Source organism: Salvia splendens, chromosome 15 (genome assembly GCF_004379255.2).
Source record: "Salvia splendens isolate huo1 chromosome 15, SspV2, whole genome shotgun sequence".
NCBI lineage: Eukaryota > Viridiplantae > Streptophyta > Magnoliopsida > Lamiales > Lamiaceae > Salvia > Salvia splendens.
The window spans coordinates 15,355,125-15,372,870 of record NC_056046.1 but is presented as its reverse complement, the minus strand read 5'-3'; the positions used below and the strand labels follow the sequence as shown (position 1 = coordinate 15,372,870).

The window sequence follows — 17,746 nt, the reverse complement described above, 5'->3', positions numbered from 1 at the left end:
CCCCCAATCCCTTACAGTCATTTTAATTCCACAACAATATTTACAAATTATTGATCAAAACAACAATCAATAATAGTAATAGGTCGAGTACTAAAATTAAGACTATTATTGAGAGTCCCATTTGCAAATTCACTCCTTATTGCCGAACCGCAGAATCATACCAAATTAGGATTTTAGATCTAATTTTTTATGGATGAGATGCGTAAATTTATAAATTATTTTTGCCTTCGTCACGAGCCTATTTTAATTCATCCCAAGGCAAATAAGTCATACTAACATATTTAGAAGATTTAATTTCATTCCAGAATATATTACTTCATTCCAGTACGTAAAAGCAGTTTCGCCGTCGCGTATCGTTCTTTCTTTCTACAATGTCTATCACCATCGCAGCACTGACAACAAAATGAAATGATAGCCTAATTTAATGATGTAATAAATACATGGAATGATGTAATAAACTATTTGAATGAAGTATGTATATAAGCATTTGAAGTCCTACTGGAATGAAGTAAAAACCTTATCCAATAAAGTAATAACGTTTATGAATGAAGTAATAAACCCACTGAAATAAATTGCATTTTTTAAAGTGAATAGAGTAAAAACCCAGGTCAATGAATTCGAATGAAGCATGTGTTGAATCATTTTAAAACCTACTGGAAGCAAGTAAAACATGTTATAGTTTCAAGGTATTACGCACCGAATGAAGTGATAAACCTAATACAATGAAGTAAAATGAGCTTGTAATGAAGACCGAAACAATTTGCAGAGCAGCGCATCTCATCAAAAAACTAGATTTAATGGCCCTAATTTGGTATCTAGTTCGGTCATTGATAAGGCTAATTTCATGCATGGGTCTAGGGATTTAATTCGTGATTTTACTGGGGCTAACGCACGTTTTAAGCCAGGTGTGTAAAGGAATTCGCCAGGTCCAAGAAAGAAGACCAAAAAATCACAAGGTCGAGGAACTGGCGATTTAGTGAACGATTATGAAGAGAATTGCTCGACGGAGGAAGCTCTAGAGTTGAAGGGTAGAATAGGGATTTCTACGAAGACTCAAGGGCTATGTCCGCATCTATAAAAGGCAGGAGCATGCAAGCTGGAGGGATCTTCTCGGTGGAGACCTCACCACAGCTTGTTGCCTAGTTCACTTTCCCACACACACACTTGATACTAGTTTGAGGAGATCTCAGTTCACACGTTCGGGTTTCATCTTAGCTTCCGATATGGTGTAACACCGCTCTTGTTAGGAGCGAAGAAACAATTTATTTTCCGCTTTCCGTATTTTACTTACTCTGCCGAGCTTCGTTGTTCGAAGCTCGGTTCTCTGTTTTCACCAAATAGTTTCTGGTTTAAATGCAAGTTTGATTTTCCGTTATGGTGATTGTGTTGATTTCTAGTTTGATTGCTTCGTTTATTGAGATTTTGGTGTTTTAAATTGTCTGAGTTGGATGCGTTTCGCAGCTGTTTTCTGAGTTATTATAGGTTAATGGTCAGATCTGGGAAGTTGGAGTTGGATTGTGGAAGAACTTTGGTTGGATTTGCTGGATTTGTTGGTTGTTGGGTTCGGATGTCTTGGATCCGGAGTGGATCAAGTATTCTGACGTGAATCTGAGTAGTTTCGATCTGATTTTCATGCTTAGTTTACGAGTTTTTCTTTCATTCCGTCTAGTGTACGCAGATCTGATGTGTTTCCGTTTTGTGGCAAGTTTCCGACGACCAAATTTCTATATTCTGTTCGAATCTCGCTTTGTGCTCTGTTTTGTTCATCTGCAAGTTTAATTCGGTTGAGAGGATACATTTCGCTGCGAGCTAGCGTCAGAGTTTGTTATCTGCAGTTTTTTTCCGTACTTGCCATTTTTGGAATTATGGTCCCCACTTTCAGTTATCTTCTGTTTAGCTAGATTAGGTAGTTGTTTACACTGTCTAGGAAGTGGTTATGTTTCTTGCTGTTGAAGTCTGAATTTACAAGTTTAATATGTCCTAGGTCTAGCATTTACATTTCCTGCCTAGGTCTAGAGTTAGTTTAAAATTCTCAACCCTTTTGCGTGGCAGCAGCCATTTGTTTGTCCAAAGCCTCTGAGCACTACTTTGCGAGTCCATCTCTGTGGGATCGACCCCACTTCCCTATACTAATTCATAGTATTCGGGTTGAGGGATTTATATTATTTTTTGAAAGGGGAGTTGAGAGTGCCCAACGACTGAAGCACTGTATGTTCTCTTGAGTTCCTGGACCCTGTGCTCCAGTGGACTTAAGAAGCATGGTGTCTTGACCGAGCGCTTGCATTGATCAATTTCTGTGCAATACGTACGAAAGAGCCTCTCTGTTACTACCATACGCTTTCAGTCATTAAAATTGGTTCGACATTGATCACAACTCCTGTTATTGATATGTATATAATATAATAAGTACTCCCTCCTTCCCCTAATAGGAGTCGCTCTTTGACCGGGCACGAGTTTTAAGAAATGTAGAGAAAAATTGGTTGAAAAAGTTATTGGAATGTAGGACCCACATTTTTATATTGATTTTATAATAAAATGTGAGTGGAGTGAGTTAGTGGAATGTGGGGCCTACTACCATTTATGGTAAAAATGAAGAGTGACTCTTAATGGGGGACGGCCCAAAATGAAAATTAGCGACTCTTATTCGGAGACGGAGGGAGTATTAAAATTGGTAAATAATTTCTTAGGGGCAATCAATCTTAATGATCGCCATCTATTAAAATAAAAGTAGAAGGGTTGAGTAAATAGAATCGAACACAATATTATGAAATTCAACTAGTACATCCCTATCTTCTACATCCATCTTTTTCATAACATTAATGCATGCAATCATCCCAACTACCACCTTCCATAATTTTTGTTCCTTAATTTCTAGATAATATTTATTAATTAAGTGATTATAATGACATAGCATAAACAAATTGATTTACATTGAAAAATACTCGAAAGATCATTATATTGATACACATTGAAACACTCTCTAACATGTTTTTTCAGGATTAAAACTTAATATATATTTATGAACTCTTATACTCTAGCTAGTTATGAAATATAGTTCGTAAGCACTAGTTATTAAATTCTCTAATTATGAATTATTAACTTAATTAAAATATTTAATTATGAATTCAGTTACTCCATAAAACTTGGATTGTGGAGCACTACTACTTGTAGCTGGCAATTTTAAAATATTAGTACTTCGTGATATTACATATTTGTTCTCAGTATGGAGTATTTTTTTTTTTCCGAATATCGTATATACCTACATGTATAAGGTGAGATATGTGATGTTACATGGAGTATATTTTATGTGAACGTAATTTGTGAGCATCGTTCTTGTTTAATCCATGATAATTATCTTTTTGTTTGGGTAAGTGTAACTATCAATTTCAAACCCAAACTATTTAGCTATATCAATTATATCTTCAACTATTATAAATAATTTTGTTAACCCTAAACTGTTGATTTTGTATAGATTGTACCCCTCATCCCTTTTTTCAATCCTTATACGTATATGTAGTAGCAGTATATAGTTTTCCTTCGTGACTTATAGTTGTCACGATCACATAATTAAGTAAAATTCTAAACGGTTGCTACGAGCTTCCATATTTATGATTCAAATTGTGACTAATAAGGTAAGAAAAATCGCACACGCTAAATGCACAATTAATTAACATAAATACCAAGTAATATAAAATACGAGGATGTATTCCCTAAATAATTCCCTATGTTTCCAAGAATATAAACATAAATCCCTTTCCTTACTAAAATAATTAAGGAAACTTGTAGAATCATACACTCACAAAAAAAATTGAGAGGTCGATTTCTGAAACTCGGCTATATATAGACAAGCATCCTCTCATAGATTTTCACTGAAGAAAAGAAAAAGCAAAACGAAAACATGACGGCTGGAGCAGCAGTGCCAAACTCTGTCCCAAACGGCGCCGTTTTGAGAGATGATGGGAAGAAGCTGAAGGAGTATGTGTTCACGATGCCTATTCACTACCCGAGGTACTCCAAGTCCGACTATGACAAGATGCCCGAGTGGCAACTCGACCGTCTTCTTACCGAATACGGGCTTCCCATCGTTGGAGATGTTAATCACAAGAGGAACTTCGCCATCGGAGCTTTCCTTTGGCCAAGTCAATATTAAATTAGTTACCTACACTTTTTTTGCCACTCTTTATCAATTTTATAGTATGCTTGTTTTGCGACTGTTTAATTATCAAGTTTATTTCGTTGGACATGTATAGTACTATTTGTGTTTGTGAATGTTTCTTATGTGATGATACATATAATGTGGTGATATGATTTTAATTAAGTATTGCAGTGTAATAATTTTTTAATCTTTGTGTTGGTAAACATAATCAATTTGTATTACCAAAGGAGATATTGCATGTTAATTAGGATAAAAAAATGAGAATAAACTTTGCATGTACATTCATTTAGAGGGACGTCAACGAGTAATTCTATGAAATAGTAAATGTTACCCTTTTCAAAGACAAAAAAATTAAAATTAAATGACTAATAGTTTAACCACAAGTATTTTAAATATTGGATTATAATCTCTTAATTAAAACTAACCCTACAGAACAGATCAAACGAGCAACTTATATATAGAGAAGTGATACACATGTTGGGCTTTTTTATTGCATTGTATATAAAAAGATGCGTTGTGTCTCATAAGAATTAGATGTAGAACATCTAGTCATATTCGAATTTTGCTTTATCATATGCTTTGATCCAAATTTTGGAAATAATGTATGCAAGAAAGAACCTTCATCTGCCCTTTAATTTCACTCTCGTTGAAAAAAGAATATTATGCTCTAGCTTGGCTTCCTACCATGAATTAGAGGATTAAGAGCTATCGCCCAACTCATCGAACCGAACTAGTCAAATATCGAGCCAGTGCTTGTGTACGTACACTGTTGCAGCAATATATATTTAGATAAACTCTAGTATTTTGGAATTCTAATTCTAATAAATTATTAAAATAGAGTAACTATAGGATGGATATGGCATATCTCATTATTGTAACAATGATGGGGAGATTTGTCTTTGAAATTTAAACATATGGATATATATGATGCAATTGCAAGGATGAAGACATAGACGTAACAAAAAAAAGTCAATCAAAATCATGTTATCCAACAATCATTTATTGTAACAAAGGTTGCCACCATTCATGAATCATGCATATGTGTAGTTCCTAAGGCCATCCGCAACGCTGTCTCTTATTCGTCTCTTAACCGTCTCATTTCTTAACTATTCATGGGCTCCACTGTACTATTTACTCCATCTCTTAACTAAGAGACAGCACCTGCAACCGTCTCTTAACCATCTCATCCCTTAACTATTCATTCAATTTCATTTTTTATTTTTATTTCCAACAAATTCAATTAATAAAAACACACTTCATTAAATAAAATAAAATTACAACTTAAAATTATAAAAAAATTAAAAACCTCATTAATAAAATCCTTAAAAAATTTAATATACATAATTTAAATAAGAAAAGCATATTTTTTATGGTGGATTAATTTGTGGGAATGATTTGATATTTATAGAAGTGATTGGAGGCTTAAAAAATAAAAATTAAAAATTGCAAAAAATGCCTATAAACGGCTATTATATTTTTTGGGATTTTTTTTAAAATTTTGAATTTTTCCTGAATTTAAAAAAAAAAACAAAAAAAAAACATTTTTTCGGATAAAAACGACGCCCACTCGCGGGCCGGCGAGTGGGCATCACGGACGAACAGGAGCTCGCCACGTCGCCAACGCGCGTGGCGACACGTCTCGCGAGCTGACGGGCGTCTCTCCGAGACGGGATGGAGACGGAAGGCTGCAACGCCGTCTCTTATCAATCTCGTCTCTCCGGGACGAGATAAGAGACGGCTAAGGGATGCGTTGCGGATAGCAACCATCAAATCCGGTCCCTCATTTATTACTCACTATTTCTGCCTTGCTGCTCATGCAATTCTTTGGGATCATGAATTGTAATACAACTTGTTATTCTTATTTTAAGGATGCCCTTTTAATTAATTTTTAAAAAAAATTGAGAACCACTATTCTTGTTGAAATTTATTTTGAGGTACGTGTCTATGGCGGCTACATTCTCACGAATTGAATTATTCATCTGTCTACGTTGCAGACTACATGGACTCTCATTAGTGGCAAAATGAGATATGATAATTCTTGAGATATACTAGTATTTTTTTTTTAAACACACACACATTGGAGTTCGTGATGCATTCGGCAAGCGAGCTAACCCTGACACAGGGCCCCTCATGGCTCAAGGACTAACCCTGACACACACAGCCGCACACCAACCTGTGAACAAGCCCCTCCTCAGGCCCGTTCTCTAGCCTCCCGTTCGACGGGTCCGGGGCAGCCGGTTGCCTCCCTTCTCAACCAGTTGAGCTAGGAGGCTTGGATTAGTATTTATCCTATGACATATTACCTATTGGGGTTTCAACATTTTTGCAAGAACTAAGTACTAGTACTTCTCAGGTAACAGGACGATGATAATATAACAATATTAAATGGTCTTATGCATCAATAAATTAGACTGAAATCATTTATCCAAAAGTCAGTTGATTATTGAGAATACAGACAAAAGCAAAGGATACAACAATAGATTTCTGGGGTCACTCATAATTTGATTACTCGCTCGCTTTTACCTTGGAATACTGTGGAGATAGAGCAATTTGATACAACCGCAAAATCTAGTACAATTCATTAGCATTACAAGCACGAGTAGTAGTTTGTTTCTACTTAGTGAGACATATTCAACAGTCCCCAAGCAACAATTGTTTATGCTGATGGTGCAAAAAATGTGAATGATACAATATTTTGGATCAAGAGGGAGAATGTGCAAGGTTCACGGTCGTGCCAGCTTCCTCGAATATCAAGTTTGCTTCTTCCCACTTGAATCTGCTTGTTCCCTCGTCTCTTCTGCGAGGGAGAACTTCTTCACTTTCTAAGGAAAACAAGGGTTACAAGAACGAGACTTGATTAAAACAGTGATATGGTTGAAGTTTTCCATGACAAACTATATATGAAAGAAACATATAAACAACTAATGGAAGTGGTGTAAATGTTATGCAGTCAGTCATGGATAAACGATTAAGTAATACTTATCCCCATAAATAACCTTTGGTTGTGAAGTAAGAGGATCAGTGGATGTCGGTTGCATTGCAATTGTTCTACTTTTAGTTTAACTATGTTATGGAGTGAGTCAATTTTCAAGATAATGACTTCACCAGAACTCACATGCATATCTCCATATAACTAGTTTCAGATCCTAAAGGGTGAAGTGAATGATACTTGGCCACTTTAAGATTCTCTCCTACATACTATGAAGCAATTCACAAAATACAATTGACTTGACGATAAGAACATATTGATCCTCTGTTTCAGTCAGAAAAGTTAAAATTGAATCCAAGACTATACCTTATTAACCAACCCATAATTTGAACACCATTCAAATCATAATCCAGGTTGAGCAGCATACATTAGCTCCTCGAACAATACACAAAATTGAGGTCTTTAAATTAAATATTTGTTACGATTATCCAACAAACAAAAACCCAAAGAGTCGGGAGTTCAAGAAGTTCTCAGGCTTAATAAGTTGCCTAATAAAAGCAGATATCAGCGAGAATTCAGGAGAAGCTGACTTAAAACCATCCCAAGCTTACGTTGAGGAATATAAACATTGAGTATCAATTAGCAAGAGGTAAGATCTTCAAAATTCGGGCAGCCGGTTAGACCAAGCATCTCAGTAGAGGGGAAAAAGACTATAGCATAAATGTCCGGTAATATATTGAAACAACTGGTGAACTAGGCAAGGAAAGAAAGACAATGGTTTATCTATATGTAGACATTGGTTGGAGACGCAAGTATCTCACCGAACAAAAGTTGTTTACGTAAAACAGCTCCCAGTAAAAAATTCTACTATCAATGACATCTTCATATAACACTAACATGTAACTGGATTCATACAGCTTGCAGATTCTTTCTTAGACCAATCTAGAACTTTCTTTAAGATTCACATAATCAAGTTTACAAATAACAATAGCTCAGGAAGTAAATAGTTGGTATAGGCGCTAATTAAAATTCCACAACTAGTGTCCATTTTGAGCAACCAAAAATAGCCCTTAACCTGAGTTTCATCTACAAATTCCAACTTGGCCATCAAACTACAGTAACTAATCACAGAAATACGATTCGGTCCTGGTATAAAGACAAATGATATTTGAAATTCTTTCGCGCCTAGAGAAATTGCTTTCCTATTCAAAATCATTGCTGAATATACCTTATTAATGACGCATTGGCGCAAGGTTTGAAGGAGGGAAAGGCATTTTTCTTGGTCGAAGGGCGATTGAGCAACGCAATTGAGAAGATCGATTGATTCCTTCCCACACACCGCCTGCTGCTGATTTAGAGATGAGCCCATGATTTTGATTTCGTAGTTGAGGTTCTAGGGTTTAAGCGATTGTGATTTGGGGTTTTAGAATATAGGTGATTGAATTCTAGTAGAAACTAAACCGGGCACTTTATTTCATCAAATACTACAAGTAAAAGAAAAATAATATCCATACCAATATGTTTTGGGTAATAGTATTCTCTAAAATTATAAACTTTGCCAAAATTTAATATTTATGATAAACTTTAAATCTTGTCTAAAAAAGCAAGTACCTAGTCTTTATACTGAATTTTTTATATAGTCAATATTTTTCTCAATTAATAGGAAATTCACTACAATGGATAAATTAACTTTAAATATAATTAATTTGATTAAGTTTCCTATTTAAAATACTTGCTACACACACTAAATATTAATTAGATAAATGAATATAATAACTTAGGGTTTGAAATCTTATGGTAAAACATATGGAGTATAAAATAAGCAGTTACACACATTTCACATGACACAAAAAATAAATATAAAGTAAATACGTTTAAAATAAAAAAAACATCTGTGTGAGAAAATGGTTATTAATAAATTTTAAAAGTTATGCGTTCATAATATCACAAACTTTAAGCTAATTTGATATTTCACACTAAATTAAATTTTGTTTGCAAAATTATAAACCAATTCCTTGAAGTGAATTTCCTAATAATTGAGGAAAAAAACTTACTTTGTAAAAAATGGACTATAAAAACAAGTGCGTGATTTTCCCTACCAACTTTTAAGTCCGTGGAAATTCCTACCAACTTCTAAGTCCGTGGGAAATATCAAATTTCAGTTAAAGTTTGTGATTTTAGAGATCAATATCCATATTTTTTTTTATCTTTATTATATTAAGTATCATTATAAAATGTAATGATTAAATATATATATATATAGGGGAGCATTATTCTCCTTTTCAATACTAACATCCTTTGTTCTTCTTATTAATAGGCGTTAGATTGTAGTAATCAACGGTCCAGATTTCTACTACCAATATTTATCAATGTTGCATTATGGAACCTGTGTTTATGCATTATAAGGCTAAAAGTGTCATTCTACACAAATAGAACTGCCAGAATTTGGAAATGGCGAAATTTTTGGGATTTGAAACATCCGCCTCTTCATTCTCGGTCATTAAGCTTTGTAAACCCTTTCTCCACTCTCTCCACTATCTAAACCCTAGATCTCGTTCGCCGCTCTGAATTCATTGAAGAAATCGTCCAATATTTCAACACCCACCCTCCACCGTTGCTAAGACCGAACCGATATCGGCGTCAAGGTACGTTACTTTCCTGTAATTTTGTTGTAGCCACGAAAAATATAAACTGGAACAGCGACAATTGTCGCGGCTCATGAAATTCACACTGAATTTTATTGTTTTGGGTATAAAAGCATGGATATTGTTATCCGAGTGGGTTATATTGTTTGGGCTGAAATTTCTCTGCATCCGACTGTGGTTTTTGTGTTTTGCGTTTGAAATCATGGATTTTGGTGTTTGATTTGGTTATTTCCCGACAGATTTAGAATGCCTAAGCGAGGACGTCCGCGCTCACAACCATCCCAAGCTGCAGGTATATTTGCGGCGCTGCTTGTGCTATTCAATATTTTATCCGTCTATTTTGTGGAAGGATAATTGCATGTTGGATTATTGCATTATGTGTATATGTAGGTTTCATTATGTGAAGTAAATGATGCATTATTGCGGGTGTTGTGTTTTTTACTGACTAGACCCTGACAAAATTAGATTTGTGCATTATTTATGTTGTACTATGCATTATTTAACATGATTTTTGCATTATGTTGGCTATATTATGCATTAACACGGGTGTTGGCTACGGGGGTTAAGCAACTCCGGCAAAGTATAAATCTGATTATTGTTTGGTGTGGGAAGTGCATCATAAATCTGTAATCATGCATATGCTGTAGTTTATGGTTCAATATGAGTTGTATTCTTGATATTGGTTACTAGTTTTTTGGTGTAATACATGTGCATTTTTTGGGTTTAGACAATGCATTATGTCCTATGAAATGTACATTATGTTAAGTATAGTATGCATTATAACAGGGTATTATTAGAATCTGCCATTGTGCAGCCGGTGTAGTTAACTATTACGAGTATAGTAAGCACATCAGCGGTGTTGATTGTATTTGTTAATTGCCTCGTATCAGAAACTAAGTTTCAGGTTTTTGATTAAATTGACAAATATTTTATCTGATTGTAATAAGTGCATTATTTGATTTGACAAATGCATTATGGGTACTGTTTTATGCATTATGTGTTCTGACTAAGGCAATATTTGTTGTGATTAATACATGTGCATTATTTGCTTTGTTTAACGCATTATTTGCTTTGTCATACGCATTTTTGATTCTGTCTTATGCATTAAGTATCAGGGTGTTGATTAACTTAATGCACTTCCCACAACAAACTTACACAACTCCTATCATGTTGTCCTTTGAGTTGGTGATATTTTCTGATGTGTTGTGTTGGTTGCTAATATCAGAGAAGCAGCTTAGAGACAAGATAGACGACGCAGTGGACGACATTATACCAGTTGCGTTGGCAAAAAAATTCAGAAAGAGATTGGCTGATGTAGGCCCAAGTACGTCTAGAAGTGAGGGTGAGCCAAATCAACCTACAGGTCGAAAAGGTGATCGACTCTATTGTCGGCGAACGCCGTCAGAATTCCTTAATTGCTTGAAGCAGTTGAATCCTTATCATATTCCACGTAATGTAAATGACACAGTAAATAATGCAAGATGTAAAACAAATAATGCACTTATTCAGAAATGTATTATGTGCAGTACGTTTATTTATGCAGTGCATTATGTATACATACAAAGGCATTATTTATATTATATTATGCATTATGAGATTTGTCCTGTTTATATGGGTAAATTGGTTTTGTAGTCCTTAACAGTCGTGTAATTGTTTAGTTTCTTACGTACTTTCGTATTTGGTATATTACATTTGTGAACTATCATTGTCCGCGTCAGACAAATAAAATTTGATATTACTTATGTTATGTGCTGCATTGTTTTTTGAAAAGTGGATATAGATACGGAGAATAGATATGTGCATTATTTGATTAAAGGAGTGCATTATGCATCAACAAATGCTCATTATTTTGCATACAGTAGGGAACACAAGTATCCATGGCGTCATGGATACTTCATTGAGTTAACTTCACAGATATATATAGTACTCGACTGATATATAATCCATTAATGAACAGAAAAAGTTTACTAATGCAACAAACCACCTGTTTCAACTTATAATACTACGACAAAGATTTGAACAACAATACTACTAGGACCCAAACAAAAGCTGTGATGTGCTGTTTAAAGAACATAACTCAAGCTTGAAAGATATACTAGCCTTACAACCACAATGCTTAGATAACTTCCTCCGCTAGATACTGAAACCCGACCGGGCATTCAATTGGCCATCTTCGTTCGACTTCTTCTTTCCTTCCCTATTGCATACTACGAGATACCAGGTTGTGACATCATCGACCTTTCTCATCGCTTGTTTGCGCGTATCAAAGCCAACTGCGCGGGTTTATACCTCGTAAAAAGCAAAAGCGAATTCCAAGGATTGGAATTTCAGACCGACATGAGGCTTAAGCTCCGGAGAACATTCACGAACAACACTCTCTATACAACGCAAAAAAAGAGGTTAGCAAAAATGTGCAATGTAGCAATCGATTGTTCTGACAAGTAATGCACCTTTTTTATAACTTTATTCGGTTAAATATGTAAATTAGCAAAAATACGTGTATGTACTATACCCTAGCCCCTGGGCTTATTAAACCCTTAAGGTAAACAAGAAACGTGTTCCAAACATCGAAACACGACACATCTAAACCGTAAAGGAATGAGGCATACTCGCGGTCCTTCATTAAGTCATCCAACGTACTATGCATTATACAGGCAATAGATATCATTATGCATAACCATTTGGTGCATTATATGTATCCAGTTAATGCCAAACACGAATTATGCATTATGCATTATATACTCAATTCAATTCATTATACATCATCACTTGTTGCATTATTTGTATCGTTTTAAACTACTACCCTAGCCACGCCAAAAGCTAAACCAAAACCCCAAATGAATGATTTATAATCGCGTTCACTCATTATTTACTCTATCCTATACATTGCAGTTCCCAGAGAACGCATTATATAGTCAATAACATTCAGTATCCATTCTCATTTGGTGCATTGTTTATACCGACATAACATGAACCCTAAACGGCAACAAATCAAAACTGGACATCATGTTTAAACATGATTTCACAGTACTTGACATACATGCTCAATAAGTAGCATATACAAGGACTGGTCTGAATTGGTAGAAAGACATCCGATACATAAACAAATACACGCATACGGATCAAAATCGCTTGCCTTACCTTCTTCCATTAATGAGAGAACAACAACTGCTGCAATGCAAGCGATAAACGATTGTAATATCGAGGATCCCGTAACCAAGGGGCTTGAATTTCAACGTGTAAAAACTAATGACTGGAATTTCTGACCTACAACAGGCTTCATCGAGGGAGGACATTCAGGTACAACAACCACTGTACATAATTGGAAAAAAGGGGTCAGCATAATATAACAACTTTGCAATATAATATGCTGACAAGTAATGCACGATTTTCACGATTTCAATATGTCAAATTATTCAGATAGACAAACACGTGATTTATGCATACGTATAACACATACTAATAAAAACGTTGTTACGGAGTACATGTTGTGGTATATGTATTAAAAATGTTGTTTTTTACATACTACACCCTACCCCCTAGGCTTATTAAACCCTTAGGGGAAACAAGCAACGTGCGCCACACCGCGCAATCCAGACGAAATCTTTTTTACCCGAAACATTGCCTCTCACGAATTATGCATTATATAGAAACCTAAGTGCATTATACATCGTCAATACGTGCATCATATGCTTCGTCTCAACCTAATACCCTACATATGCCGCTAGCGAAGCCATGGAGAAAATTCTCAAAGCAATCAGTAATGTTATACAATGTCAACACAAAACACGATTTAATTGTTGATTAAAACCTACCCCCTACATACTACACCCTACCCCCTAGGCTTATTAAACCCTTAGGGGAAACAAGCAAGGTGCGCCACAAATCGCAAACCAGACGACCCTATCTTTTTTACCCGAAACAATCTCGCTCACTAATTATGCATTATATAGACATCTAAGTGCATCATACGTCGTCAATACGTGCATTATATGCCGAGTCTCAACCTAATACCCTACATATGCCGCCCGCGAATCCTTGGAGAAATTTCTCACAGCAAGCAGTAATGTTATACCACGTCAACAAAAAACACGATTTTATTGTTGATTAAAAATCAATTAATCAAACTAATACAACTTGTACATACGACACCCTACCCCCTAGGCTTATTAAACCCTTAGGGGAAACAAGCAACGTGCGCCACACCGCGCAATCCAGACGAAATCTTTTTTACCCGAAACATTGCCTCTCACGAATTATGCATTATATAGAAACCTAAGTGCATTATACATCGTCAATACGTGCATTATATGCTTCGTCTCAACCTAATACCCTACATATGCCGCTAGCGAATCCATGGAGAAAGTTCTCACAGAAAGCAATAATGTTATACCATGGCAACACAAAACACAATTTAATTGTTGATTAAAAATCAAATAATCAAACTGCTACCACTTCTACAGAAAGATCCGCAACATTAAAAAAACATGCTAATTCATGATTTACCTTCTTCCATTGCTTAAGATCAAACTCTGACTACCAACGACTGATTAACAATAGGATTTAGATTTGTGATAATTGAAACCTTCCAAAAAAATAGTAATGCAGAATCATATACGTCTGACGCTTCTCTGCCTTCTTCGACGTGAGAGAAGAAAATAAACCGTAATATTTGCAAAGGAGAGAATCAGGGAATTTCCATAACTAACACAATATTATCTACCAAATCTGCCCTTAATCGATTTTTAATTGATAATAATTAAATGGAATCAGCGATTTTTTTAAGCCACAAGATTGCTGGAATTAAAGGTTGAGATTAAAAAGGAAAAAGGAGGAAATATGAGAAAAGGAAATGAATACATCCCTATATATATATATATATATATATATATAGGGGAGCCTTATTCTCCTTTTCACATCTTAGATCATTTTTCCTTCTTAATATTACGCGTTAGATCTAAGGCATCAACGGATCAGATTGATTCTATAAAACTGGTTCCGTGTTGCATTATAGAAGGTGGTTGCATGCATTACAGGGTTATTATTGACATTTGACGGAAAAGGAACTGCCACATTTTGGTATCTGCGAATAATGCACCACATGGTCACGAGTAATGCATATAATTGACTATATAATGCACAATATGTGAACTACAATGTTTCGTTGTTTGGCACACGGTCCTTATTTCTCCTAAGGGTTTAATAAGTTTAGGGGCTAGGGTTTAGTACGTACACATTAATAATGAATTGTAAACCGCTACGAATACTGCACCACATGGTAACGAGTAATGAATATAATTGACTATATAATGCACAATTTGTGAACTGCAATGCATACGAACAAGATGTGTTGTGTTATGATGTTTGACACACGTTTCTTGTTTCCCCTAAGGGTTTAATAAGCTTAGGGGCTAGGGTATAGTACGTACGCATTAATAACAAATTGTAAAACGATACGAATAATTCACCAAATTGTCACGAGTAATGGATGTTATTAACTATATAATGCACAATATGTGAACTGCAATGCATACGAATACGATGTACCATGTTATGATGTTTGACACACGTTTCTTGTTTCCCCTAAGGGTTTAATAAGCTTAGGGGCTAGGGTATAGTACGTAGACATTACTAACAAATTGTTGTTATTGGAATATACGTATGTGCATTATTTGGTTTAGGTAGTGCATTATGTAGCTGTTAATTGTCATTATCTTAGTATATTATGCATTATTAGAGGTATTGTGTATATGGGTTAATCATCGCAGTGAAGATTACATACGTGCATTTAGTAATGTGTACGTACTATACCCTAGCCCCTAAGCTTATTAAACCCTTAGGGGAAACAAAAAACGTGTGTCAAACATAATAACACAGCACATCTTGTTCGTATGCATTGCAGTTCACAAATCGTGCATTATATAGTCAATTATATGCATTACTCGTTACCATGTGGTGCATTATTCGTAGCGGTTTACAATTTGTTATTAATGCGTACGTACTATACCCTAGCCCCTAAGCTTATTAAACTCTTAGGGGAAACAAGACACATGTGTCAAACATCACAACACAGCACATCTTGTTCGTATGCATTGCAGTTCACAAATTGTGCATTATATAGGCAATTATATGCATTACTCGTTACCATGTGGTGCATTATTCGTAGCGGTTTCCAGCCATTATTAGATTACTATTGTACCCTCATAATGCACAAAATAGGACAAATAATGCAACACGGGATTAATTACCCAATGTTGATCTTGACCGTCCATTTCTCTAATCTAATGGCTGATATTAATAAGGAAAAAGGATGAAATATAGGAAAAAGAAATGAATACATACATATATATATATATATATATATATATATATATTATCATTTTATTAAGTAATTAGGTTATCACTTCGTCCCAAGAAAGATGAGTCCTTCCTTGGGTAGACGGGAACTTATACAACTTTATTATGTGTGTGAAATGGAGAGAGGAAAGTAAGAGGGGAGAATAAAATAGAGATAAAGGTGTTTCCATTTTTAGGAATGAATCATTTTGATTGCGACAAACTAAAAAGAAAAGTGGATCATCTGGTATCAGTGGCGGAGCCAGAGATTTCATAATGGGGGGTTCAAAATTAAACTTCAAAAAAAATTACATAAATTAAATTATAAGGTTCAAAATGTAAAAGTCAAATGCAATCACATCATAACATTTGTCTTCTATTCTTCATCTTCTGAAACCGCTGCATAATAGTTTCATTGGTAACTTTAACAAACACATCCTTTTCGATGTAAGGAACTAAGCAATCATTCAATAGTTGGTCTCCCATGCTATTACGTAGAGAAGTCTTGATGATCTTCATTGCTGAAAATGCTCTTTCTACTGATGCAGTGGCAACTGGTAAGATCAATGACAACTTAACTAATGAATAAACCATTGGAAAAACTTCATGTTTCCTTGTAGAAACCATCTTTTGAGCAAGACCACTGATTCCTGATATTTGTGAAAACTTTTCATCTATGCGCACATCGAAAATAAAGTTCTCAAGTTGACTTTTAAGCTCGGACAAAGCAACTTCAGAAAATTCAGAAGGATAATACCGTGCAAGACGAAGTAACTTCTCCAAATCAAAATATTTTCTGTATGCAAGATGAAGCAGCTTCTCCAAATTCAGAAGGATAATACCGTGCAAGACGAAGTTCAAAATATTTGATATTTTCTGTATGCAAAACTATTAACACACACATCAAATAAAGAATTGGAGTTATAAAATTCCAACCACAGAACCACCGTAGCCATTGAATTACATAAGCTATCTTCTTTCTCCCCCCTTTGAATTATTATTGCAGCCAAACAAAAAAACAACCTATGTAGAAAAATTAATTATACTTGAGTTTTGAATATACCTAGTTCTAGTTTACCAGATTTCAGACTTGGAACGGCAGAATGAATACGCTAAATTCAGACTTGGATTGGAACGGCAGAATGAATACGCTAAATTAAGAGGCACGATTCATATATATTTTGCTGAAACCTATCTCTAATATTATATTTATTATAAATTATAATTATTGTGAAATTACTAAAATACCCCTAAGTTTTTTAAGAATTAGTGGGGGGACCATGGGCCCCCTGGCCCCACCCTCCCTCCCTCCGCCCCTGTCTGGTATCATTGTAATTATTGTCAGTATGTTAGACAAATGTAATTACAGCCATTTAAATTGTTGATTTTAAAAAAAGGAGAGGTGATTTAAGGAAAAAAGGAAAAGTGCCTCATTAAATTTGGAAGCAATAACAAACTCGTTGATTGATAATTGGGCTTAAAACATTAATAACATTGAATGGGCTGTCACGTAAAATAAGCCCATTGGAAAGAACTCAAATATAAATGGGCGATTCGGTTTGGTCTAGCTCATTATTATTGATATACACCTTTTTTTTCCCACAAAAACTTATGCTAGTTCTCTTTAGCCATACTTAATATTAAATTAATAGTTTTTTGATTAAAAATTATAATCAGTAT

The 17,746-nt window shown here is 35.0% G+C and overlaps 1 long non-coding RNA gene across 1 annotated transcript; it reads right to left on the bottom strand.

Moving 5' to 3' along the window:
* Nucleotides 1–6,529: 6,529 nt before the first annotated feature.
* On the bottom strand, nt 6,530–8,582 carry LOC121767592. Its single transcript, XR_006043141.1, has 2 exons — nt 8,314–8,582; nt 6,530–6,978 (listed from the first exon to the last, which is right to left on the bottom strand). It is a non-coding gene; the product is annotated as an uncharacterized LOC121767592 (long non-coding RNA).
* Between the last annotated feature and the right edge of the window lie 9,164 nt (nt 8,583–17,746).